The sequence below is a fragment of the Leucopleurus acutus genome (assembly GCF_964270905.1).
Source record: "Leucopleurus acutus genome assembly, chromosome: 6".
NCBI lineage: Eukaryota > Metazoa > Chordata > Mammalia > Artiodactyla > Delphinidae > Leucopleurus > Leucopleurus acutus.
The window spans coordinates 56,664,229-56,682,676 of NC_139149.1; the positions used below are offsets into that span (position 1 = coordinate 56,664,229).

General features: G+C 36.4%; 1 protein-coding gene across 5 annotated transcripts in view; it reads left to right on the forward strand.

Moving 5' to 3' along the window:
* Positions 1–18,448, forward strand: part of UBR3 (ubiquitin protein ligase E3 component n-recognin 3) — a 232,759-nt gene that overhangs the window by 25,122 nt on the left and 189,189 nt on the right. The window lies entirely within an intron of this gene.

The window sequence follows — 18,448 nt, forward strand, 5'->3', positions numbered from 1 at the left end:
TTTTTTTTTAATTTATTTTTGCTGTGTTGGGTCTTCGTTTCTGTGCGAGGGCTTTCTCTAGTTGTGGCAAGCGGGGGCCACTCTTCATCGCGGTGCGCGGGCCTCTCACTATCACGGCCTCTCTTGTTGCGGAGCACAGGCTCCAGACGCACAGGCTCAGTAGTTGTGGCTCACGGGCCTAGTTGCTCTGCGGCATGTGGGATCCTCCCAGATCAGGGCTCGAACCCGTGTCCCCTGCATTAGCAGGCAGATTCTCAACCACTGCGCCGCTAGGGAAGCCCCAATTTCATTTCTTTTTATGGCTGAGTAATATTCCATTGTATGTATGTGTCACATCTTCTTTATCCATTCAGTTGTCAGTGGACACTTAGGTTGCTTCCATGTCCTGGCTATTGTAAATAGAGCTGCAATGAACATTGTGATACATGACTCTTTTTGAATTATGGTTTTCTCAGGGTATATGCCCAGTAGTGGGATTGCTGGGTCGTATGGTAGTTCTATTTTTAGTTTTTTAAGGACCCTCTATACTGTTCTCCGTAGTGGCTGTATCAATTTACATTCCCACCAACAGTGCAGGAGGGTTCCGTTTTCTCCACACCCTCTCCAGCCTTTATTGTTTGTAGGTTTTTTGATGATGGCCATTCTGACAGGTGTGAGGTGATACCTCATTGTAGTTTTGATTTACATTTCTCTAAAGATTAGTGGTGTTGAGCATCCTTTCATGTGTTTGTTGGCAATCTGTATATCTTCTTGGGAGAAATGTCTATTTAGGTCTTCTGCCCATTTTTGGATTGGGTTGTTTGTTTTGATATTGAGCTGCACAAGCTACTTGTAAATTTTGGAGATGAATCCTTTGTCAGTTGCTTCCTTTGCAAATATTTTCTCCAATTCTGAGGGTTGTCTTTTCATCTTTTTTTTTTTTGTTTTTTTTTTTAACTTGACATGTCTGGTTTTCTTTAATTAACAGTAATCTTTTTTTTTTCATTTTAACATCTTTATTGGAGTATAATTGCTTTACAATGGTATGTTAGTTTCAGATTCACAACAAAATGAATCAGTTATATCTATACATATGTTCCCATATCTCTTCCCGCTTGCGTCTCCCTCCCTCCCACCCTCCCTATCCCACCCCTCCAGGCGGTCACAAAGCACCGAGCTGATCTCCCTGTGCTATGCGGCTGCTTCCCACTAGCTATCTACCTTACGTTTGGTAGTGTATATATGTCCATGCCTCTCTCTCGCTTTGTCACCGTTTACCCTTCCCCCTCCCCATAGCCTCAAGTCCATTCTCTAGTAAGTCTGTGTCTTTATTCCTGTTTCACCCCTAGGTTTTTCATGACATTTTTTTCCCCTTAAATTCCATATATATGTGTTAGCATACGGTATTTGTCTCTCTCTTTCTGACTTACTTCACTCTGTATGACAGACTCTAGGTCTATCCACCTCATTACAAATAGCTCAATTTCGTTTCTTTTATGGCTGAGTAATATTCCATTGTATATATGTGCCACATCTTCTTTATCCATTCATCCGATGATGGACACTTAGGTTGTTTCCATCTCTGGGCTATTGTAAATAGAGCTGCAATGAACATTTTGGTACATGACTCTTTTTGAATTATGGTTTTCTCAGGGTATATGCCCAGTAGTGGGATTGGGTTGTTTGTTTTTTTGTTATTAAGCTGCATGAGCTGCTTATAAATTTTGGAGATTAATCCTTTGTCAGTTGCTTCATTTGCAAATATTTTCTCCCATTCTGAGAGTTGTCTTTTGGTCTTCTTTATGGTTTCCTTTGCTGTGCAAAAGCTTTTAAGTTTCATTAGGTCCCATTTGTTTACTTTTGTTTTTATTTCCATTTCTCTAGGAGGTGGGTCAAAAAGGACCTTGCTGTGATTTATGTCATAGAGTGTTCTTCCTGTGTTTTCCTCTAAGAGTTTGATAGTGTCTGGCCTTACATTTACGTCTTTAATCCATTTTGAGTTTATTTTTGTGTATGGTGTTAGGGAGTGTTCTAATTTCATTCTTATGCCTGTAGATGTCCAGTTTTCCCAGCACCACTTATTGAAGAGGCTGTCTTTTCTCCATTATATACTCTTGCCTCCTTTATCAAAAATAAGGTGACCATATGTGCGTGGGTTTATCTCTGGGCTTTCTATTCTGTTCCATTGATATATATTTCTGTTTTTATGCCAGTACCATACTGTCTTGATTACTGTAGCTTTGTAGTATCGTCTGAAGTCTGGGAGCCTGATTCGTCCAGGTCCGTTTTTCCTTCTCAAGGTTGCTTTGGCTATTCGGGGTCTTTTGTGTTTCCATACAAATTGTGAAATTTTTTGTTCTAGTTCTGTGAAAAATGCCATTGGCAGTTTGATGGGTATTGCATTGAATCTGCAGATTGCTTTGGGTATTATAGTCATTTTCACAGTGTTGATTCTTCTAATCCAAGAACATGGTATATCTCTCCATCTGCTTCTATCATCTTTAATTTCTTTCTTCAGTGCCTTATAGTTTTCTGCATACAGGTCTTTTTTCTCCTTAGGTAGGTTTATTCCTAGGTATTTTATTCTTTTTGTTGCTGTGATATATGGGAGCATTTCCTTAATTTCTCTTTCAGATTTTTCATCATTAGTGTATAGGAATGCAAGAGATTTCTGTGCATTAATTTTGTATATTGCTGCTTTACCAAATTCATTGATTAGCTCTAGTAGTTTTCTGGTAGCCTCTTTAGGCTTCTCTATGTATAGTATTGTGTCATCTGCAAACAGTGACAGCTTTACTTCTTCTTTTCCGATTTGGATTCCTTGTTTTGCTTTTTCTTCTCTGATTGCTGTGGTTAAAACTTCCAAAACTATGTTGAATAATAGTGGTGAGAGTGGACAATCTTGTCTTCTTCCTGATCTTAGAGGAAATGGTTTCAGTTTTTCACCATTGAGAACGATGTTGGGTGTGGGTTTTTCATGTATGGGCTTTATTACGTTGAGGCAAGTTCCCTCTATGCCTACTTTCTGGAGGGTTTTTATCATATATGGGTATTGAATTTAATTGAAAGCTTTTTCTGCATCTATTGAGATGATCATATGGTTTTTATTCTTCAGTTTGTTAATATGGTGTATCACATTGATTGATTTGCATATATTGAAGAATCCTTGCATTCCTAGGATAAACCCCACTTGATCATGGTGTATGATCCTTTTAGTGTGCTGTTGGATTCGGTTTGCTAGTATTTTGTTGAGGATTTTTACATCTATGTTCATCAGTGATATTGGCCTGTTGTTTCCTTTATTTGTGACATCTTTGTCTGGTTTTGGTGTCATGGTGATGGTGACTTCGTCGAATGTTTTTGGGAGTGTTCCTCCCTCTGCTGTATTTTGGAAGAGTTTGAGAAAGATAGGTGTTAGTTCTTCTCTAAATGTTTGATAGAATTCACCTGTGAAGCCATCTGGTCCTGGGCTTTTGTTTGTTGAAAGATTTTTAATCACAGTCTCTATTTCAGTGTTTGTCATTGGTCTGTTTAGATTTTCTGTTTCTTCCTGGTTCAGTCTCGGAAGGTTGTGCTTTTCTAAGAGTTTGTCCATTTCTTCCAGGTTGTCTATATTATTGGCATAGAGTTGCTTGTAGTAATGTCTCATGATCCTTTGTTTTTCTGTAGTGTCAGTTGTTACTTCTCCTTTTTCATTTCTAATTCTATTGATTTGAGTCTTCTCCCTTTTCTTCTTGATGAGTCTGGCTAATGGTTTATCAATTTTGTGTATCTTCTCAAAGAACCAGCTTTCAGTTTTATTGATCTTTGCTGTTGTTTCCTTTATTTCTTTTTCATTGATTTCTGATCTGATCTTTAAGATTTCTTTCCTTCTTCTAACTTTGGGTTTTTTTTTGTTGTTCTTTCTCTAATTGCTTTAGGTGTAAGGTTAGGTTGTTAGTTTGAGATGTTTCTTGTTTCTTGAGGTAGGATTGTATTGCTATAAACTTCCCTCTTAGAACTGCTTTTGCTCCATCCCATCAGTTTTGGGTCATTGTGTTTTCATTGTCATTTGTTTCTAGGTATTTTTTGATTTCCTCTTTGATTTTTTCAGTGATCTCTTGGTTATTTAGTAGTGTATTGTGTAGCGTCCACGTGTTTGTATTTTTTACAGATTTTTTCCAGTGATTGTTATCTAGTCTCTTAGCATTGTGGTCAAGAAAAGATACTTGATATGATTTCAATTTTCTTAAATTTACCAAGGGTTGAATTGCGCCACAAGATATGATCTATCCTGGAAAATGTTCCATGAGCACTTGAGAAGAAAGTGTATTTTGTTGTTTCTGGATGGAATGTCCTATAAATATCAATTAAGTCCATCTTGTTTAATGTATCATTTAAAGCTTCTGTTTGCTTATTTATTTTCATTTTGTATGATCTGTCCATTGGTGGAAGTAGGGTGTTCAGGTCATCTACTATGATTGTGTTACTGTTGATTTCCCCTTTTATGGCTGTTAGCATTTGCCTTATGTATTGAGGTGCTCGTATGTTAAGTGCATAAATATTTACAATTGTTATATCTTCTTTTTGGATTGATCCCTTGATCATTATGTAGTGTCCTTGTTTGTCTCTAGTAATAGTCTTTATTTTAAAGTGTATTTCGTATGTTATGAGAATTGCTACTCCAGCTTTCTTTTGATTTCCATTTGCATGGAATATCTTCTTTTATCCCCTCACTTTCAGTCTGTATGTGTCCCTAGGTCTGAAGTGGGTCTCTTGTAGGCAGTGTATATACAGGTCTTGTTTTTGTATCCATTCAGCCAGTCTGTGTCTTTTGGTTGGAGCATTTAATCCATTTACATTTAAGGTAGTTATGTATGTTTGTATTACCATTTTCTTAATTGTTTTGGGTTTGTTATTGTAGTTCTTTTCCTTCTCTTGTGTTTCCTGCCTAGAGAAGTTCCTTTAGCATTTGTTTTAAAGCTGGTTTGGTGGTGCTGAATTCCTTTAGCTTTTGCTTATCTATAAAGGTTGTCGAATCTGAATGAGACCCTTGCTGGGTAGAGTAATCTTGTTGTAGGTTTTTCCCTTTCATCACTTTGAATATGTCCACCACTCACTTCTGGCTTTCAGAGTTTCTGTGGAAGTATTAGCTGTTAACCTTATGGGGATTCCCTTATATGTTATTTGTTTTTCCCTTGCTGTTTTTTTTTTTTTTTTTTTTGCAGTACGCGGGCCTCTCACTATTATGGCCTCTCCCGTTGCGGAGCACAGGCTCTGGATGCGCAGGCTCAGCAGCCATGTCTCACAGGCCCAGCTGCTCCGTGGCATGTGGAATCTTCCCGGACCAGGGCAGGAACCTGTATCCCCTGCATCGGCAGGCAGACTCTCAACCACTGCGCCACCAGGGAACCCCCGCCCATTTTCTAATTGGGTTGTTTGTTTTTTTGGTATTGAGCTGTATGAGCTGTTTGTATATTTTGGAGATTAATCCTTTGTCCGTTGTTTCATTTGCAAATATTTTTTTCCAAACTGAGGGTTGTCTTTTCATCTTGTTTATGGTTTCCTTTGCTGTGCAAAAGCTTTTAAGTTTCATTAGGTCCCATTTGTTTATTTTTGTTTTTATTTTCATTACTCTAGGAGGTGGGTCAAAAAAGATCTTGCTGTGGTTTATGTCAAAGAGTGTTTTTTCTATGTTTTCCTTTAAGAGTTTTATAGTGTCTGGTCTTACATTAAGTCTTTAATCCATTTGGGGTTTATTTTTGTGTATGGTGTTACGTAGTGCTATCACAAGTAATGAACCTGGAACTGTAATTAAAAATCTTCCAAGAAACAGAAGTCCAGGACCAGATGGCTTCATAGGTGAATTCTATCAAACCTTTAGAGAAGGGCTAACACCAGACCTTCTCAAACTCTTCCAAAAAATTGCAGAGGGAGGAATACTCCAAAATTCATTCTACGAAGCCACCATCACCCTGATACCAAAACCAGAAAAAGATATCACAAAAAAAGAAAATTATAGACCAATATCATTGATGAACATAGATGTAAAAATCCTCAACAAAATACTAGCAAACAGAATCCAACAACATATTAAAAAGGTCATACACCATGATCAAGTGGGATTTATCCCAGGGATGCAAGGATTCTTCAGTATACCCAAATCAATCAGTGTGATACACCATGTTAACAAATTAAGGAATAAAAACTATATGATCATCTCAGTAGATGTAGGAAAAGCTTTTGACAAAATTCAATACCCATTTATGATAAAAACTCTTCAGAAAATCAGCATAAAGGGAACCTGCCTCAACATAATAAAGGCCATATATGACCAACCCACAGCAAACATCATTCTCAGTGTTAAAGAAGTGAAAGCATTTCCACCAAGATCAGGAACAAGACAAGGATGTCCACTCTCACCACTCTTATTCAACATAGTTTTGGAAGTCCTAGCCACGGCAATCAGAGAAGAAAAAGAAATAAAAGGAATAAAATTGGAAAAGAAGAAGTAAAACTGTTATTGTTTTCAGAAGACATGATACTGTACATAGAAAATCCTAAAGGTGCTACCAGAAAACTACTAGAGCTAATCAATGAATTTGGAATGTTGCAGGATACAAAATTAATGCACAGAAATCTCTTGCATTTCTATACACTAACAATGAAAGATCAGAACGAGAAATTAAGGAAACAATCCCATTTACCATTGCAACAAAAAGAATAAAATACCTAGGAATAAACCTACCTAAGGAGGTGAAAGGCTTGTACTCAGAAAACTATAAAACACTGATGAAAGAAATCAAAGATGACAAAAAGATAGAGAAATATACCATGTTCTTGGATTGGAAGAATCAATATTGTGAAAATGACTATACTACCCAAAGCAGTCTACAGATTCAATGCAATCCCTATCAGACTACCAATGGCATTTTTCACAGAATTAGAACAAAAAACTTTTGCAATTTGTATGGAAACACAAAAGACCCCAAATAATCAAAGCAACCCTGAGAAAGGAAAAAGTATCTGGGGGAATATTTCACCCCACTTTTTCCTGGCTTGTGAGATTTCTGTTGAGAAATCCACTTGTAGACTTATGGGGGCTCCCTTGTGTGATGATTCACTTTCCTCTTGCAGCTTTCAAATTTCTCTCTCTGTCTTTGACTTTTGATAACTTAGTTATAATGTGTCTCAACGAGCCCTTTTTGGACTAAGCCTGTTTAGGGACTTCAGGGCCTCAGGAATCTTGATGTCCATTTATTTCCCCAATTGGGGAAGTTTTCAGCCATTTTATCTTTGAGGAAACTTTTGATCCCCTTCTCTCTTCTCTTTTTGTGATTCCCATAATCCATATATTGATTCTTTAAAAACCTTTTTAATTTATTTTTTAATTTATGGCTGTGCCAAGTCTTAGTTGCAGTGTACAGGATATTCGTTGTGGCAGGTGGGATTTTTAGTTGTGGCATGTGGGTTCTTAGTTGTGGCATGTGGACTTCTTAGTTGTGGCACATGAAATCTTAATTGTAACATGCATGCAGGATCTAGTTCCCCAACCAGGGATTGAACCCGGGCCTCCTGCACTGTGAGTGCAGAGTCCTACCCACTCGACCACCAGGGAAGTCCCCACATACTGATTCTTTGTTTTCCCATAAGTCCTTTTGGCTTTCCTCATTCGTTCTCATTTCTTTTTCGTTTTGCTCATCTGACTGGATAATTTCAATTTACTTGTCTTTGAGTTCACTGATTCTTTCTTCTGCTTGGTTGAAGTCTCCTGTTGAAGTTTTGTGTTAAATTTTTTAGTTCAATCATTATATTCATCAGCTCTAGGATTTCCGTTTATTTTTTAAAGTGGTTTCCATATCTTTTACACTTGTTTTATTCATGTATTTTCACCCTATTTTCAGTTATCTGTGTTTTCTTATAGTTCACAAAACTTCTTTAGGAGTATTATTTTGAATTCCTTGTTGTTCAATTCATAGATCTCCATTTCTTCAGGGTCAGTTATTGGAGCTTTATTATTTTTTGGTGGTTTCAGGTTTAGTTGATTTCTTTGTGATCCTTCTGTCCTTGTGTTGGCATCTGTGCATTTGAGGAAGTGGTCTTCTTAGGTTCACTTTGTCAGGGAGAGACCTCCAGTCAGCCCAGTTTGGGATTCTGGATGGGCCAACTGGTAGTGTACACTAGCAGGCAGCATTTGCTTTCAGCATGTCTAGTGAGGTGGGACCACTGCCCATGCTTTGAGGTTGGAGTGGCCTGCTGGCTCGGTTCCATAGTTGGATGAATCTACTGGTTAGGCTCCCTGGGTGGGTGGGGCTGCTGGCTTGGATCCATGGTCAAGTGGGGCCACTGTCTGGGCTCCATAATCACCTCTGGTTGTGCAGGGTCACACACTGGGTTCCCTGGCTGGGTGGTGTAGCTGTTTGGACTCTGTGATTGGGTGGGGTCGCAGGCTGGGTTCTTAATCACCGCTGGTTGGGTGGGTCCCAAGGCTGTGCTCCCTGGCCAGATGCCTGTCTGTACTTCCCGTTGGGTCAGATTTTTTGAATTAGCCCTGATTTTGATATTCTCTTTGATTGTTTCTTCAAACCATTGAAAGCTAAGGGAATTACAATATTTCATTATTTTGGCTAGCCTACATCTTCCAGCTTATCTCTTTTATCTGGACACCATATGAGAATTCTTTCTTTGACTGTGGTTTGAGAAAATGTCTTCATAGATATGGTGGAAAAGAGTTCCAGATTAGAAATTAGGCAGTCCTGACTCTAATCTCCCATGGATTATTGGGTCAAATGGATGTGCATTTATACTTTTGGTAGTCCTCATATTTGGTATGTTAATTTGCACTCTCTCCAACAGTACAATCAGAATATCCGTCACTTTATTACCTGGTCAGGACAGTATATCACCAAACTTCTGGTCTTTGCAAATATGATAGGTTCAAAAAAGTTGTCCCAATGTGGTTTTTTTTCATTTTTGGTCCATGTGTTATTCACAGGTGTGTTATTTAATTTCCAAATTTGGGGAACTTTTTTAGGTATGTCCGTTACTGATTTCCAGTTTAATGTGTGGTCTGAGAGCATACTTTATGTAATGTCAGTTTAAAATGCTTCAATTCCACAAAGTTGATAAGATCCATATATCCTTTTTTTGATATTTTCTGCTTGTCGGTATTGCCGTAAATCTCTGGTCTGGTCTAATTTCAGTTCCAGTGATAAGACTGGATCCATTGTGTGTTTAGGCAGTCATGTCTTATTGAGGGAGTAGTCTACTCACTGCCATAACATATTACCACAGCCTTGGGGGCTTAAACAACAGAAATTTATTTCTGGAGGCTGGATCAAGGTGCTGGCGGGTTTGGTTTCTCCCGAGGTCTCTCTCCTTGGCCTGCAGATGACCACCTTCTCTCTGTATACCTGGTGTCTCTTTCTCTTCTTATAAGGACACCAGTCCTATTGGACTAGGGCCCCACCCTGTGATTTCATTTAATTACCTTCTCAAAGGTCCTGTTTCCAAATACAGTCACACTGGGAATTAAGACTTCAATGTATGAATGTTAGGAGGCCTCAATTGAGTTCTTAATAACAGGAGGGGCATGGAGAGTGGGTATATGTGTTGGAAATATTTGTCTTGTGCTAATCCTATGCAATGTAGTCAATGTATATGTTGATAAATGTATACAATGATTATTTGGAAATACTATCTGTATGTTTAAGTTAATTATATGATTCTGAGTTGATAATATCTGCTTCCTTCTTAAAAATCTACAATGAAATGAGACATTTTATGAGCAGTGGAATGAGCATCCAGCTGTTGTAGGGTGTAGTGTTCTGTTAGGTCTAATTGGTTGATAGTATTTTTAGTAGTTATCTATTTCTGTGTAACGAATCACTCCCAAACTGAGCAGCTTAAAATGACAAACATTTATTATTTTATACTTTTTGTATGCCAAGGATTCTGAAGTGGCTTAGGTGTGTGGTTATGGCATAGTGTCTCTCAAGAGGTTGTAGTCAAGATCTTGGCTGGGGTTACAGTCTTCTGAAGGCTTCTTGGGATGGGAGGATCCACTTCTAAGATGGGTCACCCACATGGCTGTTAATAGGAGGGTCAGTTTCTCAAAATGTGGGCTTATCATAGGGCTGCTTATTAGACTTACTTTCATTTTTTGTGCAGGTGTGATGACAATGAATTTTCCTAAATTTTTTCTGAAAAGTTTTTATTTCTCCTCAGTTTAGAAAGTTATTTTGTGTTAAGAATTCTGGATTTGCAGATTTGTTTTCTTTTAGCACTTTAAATGTGTCTCTCCGTTGTGTTCTGGATTGTGTGATTTCTGATGAAAAGTCTGCTATCTTTTGTATCTTGGTTGCTCTGTACATAATGGATCGTTTTCTGGTTGCTTTGAAGATTTTCTTGTTGTCACTGATTTCAGCAATTTGATTATGATGTGACTTGGTATGGCTTAAAAAAAAGTGTCTTATGCTTGGGGTTTGATAAGTTCTTACATGTGTGATTTTATGGTTTTCAACAAATTTGGAAAAATTTTGGCCATTCTTCACATGTTTGTTCTGTCTCACCTTCTCCCCTTTTTGGGATTCCAATATAATACAATATTGCTTGTTATTATCCCACACCTCACAAAGACTCTGTTCTTTTTCTCAGTCTCCATGCTTTATTTTGTATAGTTTCTTATTGCTTTGTCAGTAAATTACTGATCTTTTCTTTCTTGTGTCTAATCTACTGTTATCCCATCAGGTATATATTTTTTGTTTCTAATGTTGTATTTTTCATCTGTAGAAGTTTGATATGGGTCTTATTTATTTATTATCATGGTGTAAGGTGTGAGGAGATTCTCCCCTGCCACCCCCAAACTGGCTGGTTATTCATTTATCTCAGTACCATTTCTCTGAATGAGCCATGTTTCCTCATAGATTTGAAATCTGCCTTTGTCATAAATTAAATTCCACATATATTTGATTCTGTTTGTGGACTCACAGCAATTAATCTGTCCATTGATAACGTCTTTTCATGTACCATTACCACATTGTTTTCTTTCTGCCTTCAAGCATTCAATTTATAATTTATTTATTATCTTAAAAGTTAAATACATTGACATCTGTAATTTTGCTTTCAAATCTTCTGATCTTATATGCCTTCTCTAATTGAATTTAGAACTTTTCATAAATATTTTACTTTTACTTTTCTAGTACTTTAGGCCCCAATAAATAATATTAAACTTACATAGATGGAATTTAAAATGTTTCCTTTTGTTTCTTAACTATTCATGTAATCTAACAGTTTTAGACATGAGATGAATCTGTACCTTAATCAAGCCATACATATTAAAGATGTAGAAATGTATATCTAGAGAAATGGTGTAAGTACACATATAGGTGAATTTCTGTCCCAACTTCCACTTGGTTTACTTTATAGTTTATTTAATTGCATTTATCATTAACATCTACTCTCTAGAATGTAAGCTCCCTAAAAGCTAGATAACAAGACTTTTTTTTGAACACTTTTTTCTTTTTTAAAAAAAATATTTATTTATTTATTCATTCATTCATTCATTCTGTGCCGGGTCTTAGTTGTGGCACGTGGGATCTTAGTTGTGGCATGTGGACTTCTTAGTTGTGGCATGTGGGCTTCTTAGTTGCAGCATGTGGACTCTTAGTTGTAGCATGCATGTGGGATCTAGTTCCCTGACCAGGGATCGAACCCGGGCCCCCTGCATTGGGAGTGTGGAGTCTTACCCACCGGACCACCAGGGAAGTTCCAACAACACTGTTTTGATTATTTTAACTTCAAAATAAGTTAATACCTGATAAAACTATTCTACTTTCATTATACTTATTTTACGGAATTTTCTTAGCTATTCTTAATTTTCTGTTGGAACTTCAGAATCATCTTGTTTGTTCCTTACTGATATTTTTTCTGAGGTCATATTAAATACATAGATTAGTTAGATACAATATATCTTTACGATATGCCTTTTGTGATCTTCAGGAGTCTTTTAACAATTTTATTGGTTAGGTGTGTCATTTAGTGTTTCTGATACTTCCCTATCTGTAAAATGAAGAGAAGAGAATATTTCAGGGGCTTTTTTTTTTAATATAAATTTATTTATTTATTTGTTTTTATTTTTGGCTGTGTTGGGTCTTCGTTGCTGCACATGGGCTTTCTCTAGTTGAGGCAAGCAGGGGCTACTCTTCGTTGCAGTGCGTGGGCTTCTCATTGCAGAGCATGAGTTGTGGAGTGCAGGCTCAGTAGTTGTGGTGCACGGTCTTAGTCGCTCTGCGGCATGTGGGATCTTCCCAGGCCAGGGATCGAACCCACATCCCCTGCATTGGCAGGTGGATTCTTAACCACTGCGCCACCAGGAAAGCCGCTATTTCAGGGGCTTTTAATTTGGGACGCATAACTCTCCAGAGATCTCTATGAATTACCTTAAATTATATGCAAAATCATGTATTTGTATGTAATTTGTGCTAAGTTGGGAATGTAATGTACATGCCACAGTCCGATTTTTAGGGGAGCTTATTTCAGATGCTTCTCTAATTTTTGAAATGTGTGGTTGAGTTATTTGAGTTGGCTTCTTCTTGCCTTTCTGCCCCCAACCAAGTCTCAGTAATTTGGAAATGGATGACCAGAACGCTCTGGTCGTTTTTCTTTCCTCCCTTCTCTGTTCTTCTCATCCTATCCCTTTCCCTCCTGTCCTATTCTGCCCGCTCTCTTTTTCTCAGCATACATGAACTCTGCTTTTAGTCATTTAAATTTGGTATCAGTGGAATCACAAGGAAGGTTTCTGGAATGCTGGTAATATTATGTGGCTTGGTCTGATTGGTGCCTGCATGGGTGTGTTCAGTTTGTGACACTTCATTGAGCTGCACACTTAGCTTTTGAGCAATCTTCTGTCAGTTATATGTCAATGAAAAATTTTTAAAAAGTTGAGGTAAAATTAAATTTGAAGAGATTATTTTATCAACTGTTTCTATACTTCTATTTGACCATTCTATTTATTTCCATAACATCCTGTTTCTTTAAGAAATATTTAGCCTTCTTACTCATTCAAAACCATTGGATTCCTTGAAGAAAATATCTGTGACTTGTGAACTGCAAATGCAAACACATTACTTCCTGCCATTTTTCCTTTGGAACCATACCAGTTGTCTAAAAAGCCCTTTTTCTGTTCGCTTGGGGAGAGATCTTTAGTACCTGATTATATGCAGTTGCATTTGTCATACCTCTTGACAATATGTTCTACCCACAGAGCTTTGCATGCCTAGCATAGCTTCTTCATTTCATTTGGTCTGTAGCCCAAATATCACCTCTTCAGAAAGGCCTTCCCTGACAAACCGAATTTAAAGGCACCTAATGGCTGCGTTCTATAAATAGTGCTGTGATATTATTTTTGTAGAGCGTATTTTTCGTATTTATATTTTTGTTTCTCTCTCCTCTGCCCTGCCCTCTTTCCCTCACCCCTCACCCCTCCTCCAGTAGAAAGTTACCTCCATGAGAGCAAGGCCTCTATTCCTAAGGCCTAAGTGCCAGGCATATAGTGGTTCTTAAAAACATATTTGAAAATCTGGGATCATTAAATGGGTTTCTGTTTTTCCTTTAATTGGACGCCCTTGAAATCATTTTTGGAGTTCTACTATTAGATTAAATCTTTGTTTCACCAAGCCTTTATTGAGCACTTGCTATGTAATATGTAAGATGCTTTAGTTCCTCACACTATTTTCTCAGCGTGAAATACAAAAACCAGTTTTGTTTGTCGATCTTATAGTATCTTATAGTTACTCTTGTAAACTCAGTCCCTAGGTTGCTTAGACCATTCTTGCTGCTCCTTCAGCTTAGTTCCAGGTTGAATTGTCACTCCTTGAACCCACTGCACACCGTTCAAATGTTCTTCACTCTCTGTCCAGTAGCTCTTTTTGAATTAATTTCTTTCCTACACAGAAAGTGTCTAAGAGAGCTTTCTGTGCCCTCCTTTATCTAATCTTTTCTCTCTTCCTGCTTTTTCATTGTATCCTTTAGTCTTTGTGCCCCAGTATGTTTTCCCTTTCTTCTCTTCTGGCTTTCCTTTTATCCTTTTTCTTTCCTTCACATTCATGCTTGTAAGCACTTCAGTTAAATTATCTTAGATCACCACAGGTTTCACAGAGCCGATTCTTTTTTTTTTAATCTTTAAAGCATTTTAAAATAGAGTAGGATTTAAAAAATTTCTTTGATTTTACTTAGATTTTGTGTACCCCATCTGAAAGAAGTTCTTAAGTTTCTATTTCCCTTTAAATAAAGATTTGGACTTTAAGGTGTAATACTTTCTAATTTTTTTCATTATATGATAAATATGAAAATGATATTTGGATGGGACACACAGACAACTGAGGAGGCTGCCTGTCAGCCTGAGGACTGATGAAATCCATGTCTCTACACTGTAATCTATTGACCTGATGTTTGGAAGCTCTGTCTTAAGAGTAGATAGACTTCAGTAGTATGTGAACACTTGGTTTTATTTTTTGGGGTTGTGTATATTTTTCTTTTTTAAAAAAATTATTTATTTATTTATTTATTCATTCATTCGTTCTGCACCAGGTCTTGGTTGTGGCATTTGGGATCTTCATTGCAGCATGCAGCCTTCTTAGTTGTGGCATGCAGACTCTTAGTTGAGGCATGCGGACTTCTTACTTGGGGCATGCGGACTTCTTAGTTGCAGCATGCATGCAGGATCTAGTTCCCTGACCAAGTATCGAACCTGGGCCCCCTGCATTGGAAGTGCAGAGTCTTACCCACTGGACCACCTGTGTATATTTTTCTTAAGAAAGTTATAACTTTCATTAGATTCTCAAAGGTGTCCATGAGTCAAAAAAGGTTAAGAGTTAATGTTCAAACTGTGGAACTAAAGCCAAATGAATGGCATAACTTATTGTTTTTGGAGTAAATTTTTTTTGTTTTGATTACACAGTTTTACGTATATTTGCCATGCAAAATTCAAACATTGTAGATAGAATTAATGTAGAAAGTAAAAGTATGCTATAACCCAGTTTCAGTTAATTTCCGCAAAATTTGGTGTACATTTCTCTAAATATTTTTCTCCTTACATATATTAATATTTTTTTCTATTCTTTCTCCAAAATATATGTGTGTGTATATATATGTGTGTGTACGTGTGTGTGTGTGTGTGTATATATATATATATATGCTATGTAATTCTTTTCTCACTTATTTTGGATATAATTCTATTTCAGTACTTGTTGATCTCCCTCATTCTTTTTAATAAATGCAAAGTATTTTATTGATCTACTCTAATTTGGTTAATCTTTATTCTGTTACTGAACACGTGAGTTGTTTCTAACTTTTTTGCATTGCAAACTGTGGTACAGTGAATATATCTGTAGATATATCTTGCAAATTTAGGATTATTTCTGTATAATAAATTACTAGAAATAGAAATGCTAAGCTAGGGTTATGAACACATTAAGTTTTAGTAGATATTGTCAAAATGACACCCAAAACTGGATCTATTTACACTTCCATGTGTATGATAACAAGTTTCTGAACATGCTTTCCAACAATGAATTAGTAAAGTGAATTTTCCCTAACCTGCAAGATGAAAAAACATGTTTGTGTTACCAAAAATTTCAACCATGCACAAAGGTAGAGACAGCAGAACATTCAACCTCCATATACCCATCATTGGACTCAATGTTTATCAAGATTTTTGCCACATTTGCCTCATTTGCCCTTTTTTCTCTTTTGCTAAAGTATTTTCAAACAAATCCCAAACATTGTGTGTCATGCTTCAGTATTCATCTTTAAAAAATATGAATATTTCCTTTCTTTTAAAAATTTTTTAATTTTTTAGTACAGAAAATTTCAGACAGATATAAAAGCAATGAGTATAACCCAACTGATATGACATTTTATTAGGAAAAAACTCCTTTGGTGCTATTTATTTATTTATTTTCTTGGCTGTGTTGGGTCTTTTCTAGTGTGGTGAGCAGGGGCTACTCTTTGTTGCGGGGCGTGGGCTTCTCATTGTGGTGGTTTCTCTTGTTGCAGAGCACGGGCTCTAGGCTCGTGGGCTTCAGTAATTGTGGCACATGGGCTCAGTAGTTGTAGCTCGCGGGCTCTAGAGTGCAGGCTCAGTAGTTGTGGCGCATGGGCTTAGTTGCTCCGTGGCATGTAGGATCTTCCTGGACCAGGGCTCGAACCTGTGTCACCTGTATTGGCAGGCGGGTTCTTAACCACTGCGCCACAAGGGAAGTCCCATTTGGTGATGTTTTTTAAGGACCAATTAAAACTACATTCTTTTAATTTGGTACCTTAAAAATCTGAAGGGAGAGGTACTTTTCTGGCTTTGATATTGCCCCACATTCTGCTTAATGAGTGTAATATAAGAAAACCCCTTATCAGTCTCCCAGTTTCTACAATTAACAACTCAAGCTGGACTTGGTATACTCCCAGTTACTTCCCTTCACTCAACCAGATTATTCTGAAGCAAGTCCCATACATTGTAGCATTTTATTCATAAATATTTATATAGATACATGTAAAAGACAAGACTTTCCTATTCAATGATAACCACAATGTTGTTGTCATACCTACACAAGATAATTCCTTAATATTACCAAATATCCACAAACATTTTCTTACGTAATCACAGTGCCATTATCTTACCTAATAAAATCATGTAACGAACTAGTACCCAGTTCTTAATTGGACTTCCCCTGTTGTCTAAAAAATGCCTGTTTCAAGTTGGTTTGTTAGAATCAGTAAACACATAGTTATTGGGTTTCTCAGGCCTCTTTAATAAGTGATCCTTCTACCTCCTTTTTCTCCCTGCCACTGACAGGTTGCAGAAACAGAGTCAGTTGTCCTGTATAATGGTCTACATTCATGATTTGTCTATTTATTTATTTTTGTGGTGTCATTTAACTTGTTCCTTTATCTCTTATGTTTCCTATAAATGGAAGTTAGCTCTAGAGACTTGGTGTCATTCAAGATCAACTTGTTTGGTAAAATCTCTTTGTAAATGGTGCTCTGTACTTCACAAGCATCATAGCATCTGATTTTTTCTCACTTCTAATGATACTGAGATTGATAAGGATGTAACAGTCTGATCTCTAAGTGGAAAATTTCCCCTCAAGCCTTCCTTTAATGGCTCCATTGCATGGGTCAGTTATTTTAGTAGGTATCACAAAATGGTGATTCTCTATTTATTCATTTTTTATTTTAATAAACTTCATTTCTTTGATTATTAGAGAACTTGAGCATCTTTTCATATGTTTCTTAGCCATTCACTTTTTTGGTGAATTGTTTATGACTTTGGCTGATTTTTCTATTGAATTATTTTCTTTTTTAATCCATTTTTCTAGAGTCAAAAATCATAGATATTAATCTTTCATCTGTTTTATCTATTGTAAATATTTTTTGGTAACACAATAATTGTTTTCTGCATAGAAACTTTTGATTTATGTAGCCAATTTTTATCTTTCTTTTATGACTTTTGGTTTCAAATCTTACTTATTAGACTTCTGTTCTTTGAGATAATATAGGGGAATAGTTTATTTTCTTCCTAGTAATTTTTTTCACATTTGATTTTTGATCTGTATGGAATATATAATAGTTTGTATATGGTGTAAGATAAGGATCAAATTTATCTCCTGCATGGAATCAATTGTCCTATAGCAATTTATTGAAAGTCTTCTACCCCCCCCACCCCCCACAATGATTAACATAGTCTATTTCTAGACTCCATTGTGGTCCATTGATGTTATCACATTACCACAGATTTTACTTTAATTTTAAAAAATCTTTATTGGAGTATAGTTGATTTACAATGTTGTGTTAGTTTCTGCTGTACAGCAAAGTGAACCAGTTATACATATATATCTACTCTTTTTTAGATATCTTCCCATATAGGTCATTATAGAGAGATTACTACAGATCTTAAATTATGTTAGCTTTATACTATGTTTTAAAGTCTAGGTCACTGTCATTAATTTTTTTTTTAAGTTTTGTATTTTTTTTAACATATATATTCTTCCATTTGAACTTTAGAATTAGTTTGTGATTAGTCCCATTGGGATTTAAATCCAATGTCATTAAGTTTGGTGGAAGTGACATTTTTTAGAAAAATAAAAGTTTTTTCCACTTGGGAATGTAGTTTTTCTCTATTCAGATCTCTTACGTTTTTCAGCTAAAATAGTTTCTCCACCCATCGTAATAAGTTTCTTTCTAGGTATGTTGTATGTTTAGTGTGGTTATTTTGTGTTTGGTCACAAAATACCTTATTTGTGACTGTTTGGATTTTGAACATAGAATAGTTTATTTCATTTTTGCTCAAATATTCCAACCATACTTTAAAATAAGTATAAATAAGATTAGAAGGAATGTGCATACTTAAGTGTATAAATTTTTCAAATAAACTTTAAGTATTGATATTACTTATCTATTCATTAATGCAATAAGTTCGAAACAGTTAAGGAATAGA